We start from the raw sequence: 1,685 nt of genomic DNA, 5'->3' as shown, positions 1-1,685 counted from the left end.
TTGTAAATGTCTGTGAACCTATGAGAAAATTAGTAGGAAGAAAACGTATAAAAAAGGAAGAAAGAAAACATATTTATGATTTTGAATTGTGCACAGTGTGACATCACTGTGTAATTGTTCACCCCTTGTTGGGGTTAAGTAAAACTAATCAAAAACAAAATAAGAAATAGGTTCTGAAGTAAAATCCTCATGAGACATTTGGGATCNTGACATATTTCATTTGAGACTAACAGAGCAAAAATGGCCACTGATGCAAAATTTAATGTCTCTGTGCCATAATTCATATCTCAATGAGGTAATGCATGGAGAACACAAATGCTTAAGGATCACATCTTAAATAACAGCAGAAATACATGTTATATGCCTAGCAGCCTGGGGAAACAGAATGCTGGTGGCGCTCCTTCTATTTCATTATACCTATATCTTCTTTTACCTCTCAATTTCCTCTCTTCTCTACTTTCAACAGCCCACGTATCAATGTACATGTATATGTGGTATTTTGTATATCATGCAGGAGCATGCCCATATGTTGAAAGAGTGTACTTTCAGGTANGTGAGCCATAAGTAGCTGTCTTTTCCATGATAATTGAAAGGATTTTATACTATAAAGATTATTCATTTTTATAGTTAAACTTTATATTTTCAAAAGTAAAACCAAAGTAGTTCATTACTGGAAAAGAGTATTTTTACTATAAAATATTAACAATCTTGCCCTATAAAATTACNAGACATNTTTTTCTGCATACACTTATGTTTGTATTATATTTTCCCAAGTAAAAGAATAGAAAACAGGAGCTGCTGCAAGTTTTCTAGGATATTACTCTCATGTTTAAAAGTGATCCAACATTTCTTTGTCCATTTTATCATTCTGTGTATTATCAGTGTAAATAGTTCTACCCTTAAATATATCTTTATCCTGNGNANATTTNTCTACTCTTTCCTNTTGCCTTTTAATTGAGGTCNCTATTTCCATGAATTACAGGCCTGTGATCTTTCCTTCATACACAGTCAGAATGGCCATTGATTGTCCTTTACATTCTCTTATTGCATTCTATCATGTATTGGGACTGTATTCATTTATTTGAAAAGTACAACTGTGGTGTCTACTTTATTGTATTCAAAGATATTTTGTCATCTACATTTTATTCTATAACTGGCACTTGAGGTGTGTTTGCTATCTCTCTTCTCTGGATTATTAATAAAGAAGCTTTGATATGCAAAGGTAATTTCCAGCATACCTGGAAACACAAACATAAGCAGCTCTTCAAGTGTCTACCACCCTCTGTGGTGTAAGAGTTTTTATCATGGTTTACTTAGGTTATTGCTGATAGCAGTCATTGTTAACACTGGAGATTTTTCTACCATTTACCTCAAACTATCACTTCCAGAAATAAAGATTACAGAAATAGGTGTATAAAAAATTCTAGAACTTTGTAGGTGAAATTTCTTTTAAATTAACAGATTAGTAAATTATTGAACAGTATGATGTTTCAACTTTATCTACGTAATTGAGTAAGTGAATAATTCATGAAGTAATCTCTAATTTTCAATGTAAGTTATCTGATGTGGTAAACATTTAGAAATAATACAAGAAATTTCTCAGAATTCTGAACTTTTCTGCAGATTTTTCTGCATGTTCTTTAAATATCATTATTCTAATAAGAATCTTGTAAATAGCCACTTTT

This window comes from Mus pahari, unplaced genomic scaffold, assembly GCF_900095145.1.
Source record: "Mus pahari unplaced genomic scaffold, PAHARI_EIJ_v1.1 scaffold_5692_1, whole genome shotgun sequence".
Classification (NCBI taxonomy): domain Eukaryota; kingdom Metazoa; phylum Chordata; class Mammalia; order Rodentia; family Muridae; genus Mus; species Mus pahari.
The sequence above is the reverse complement of the archived record's forward strand: the minus strand, read 5'-3'. Positions refer to the sequence as shown.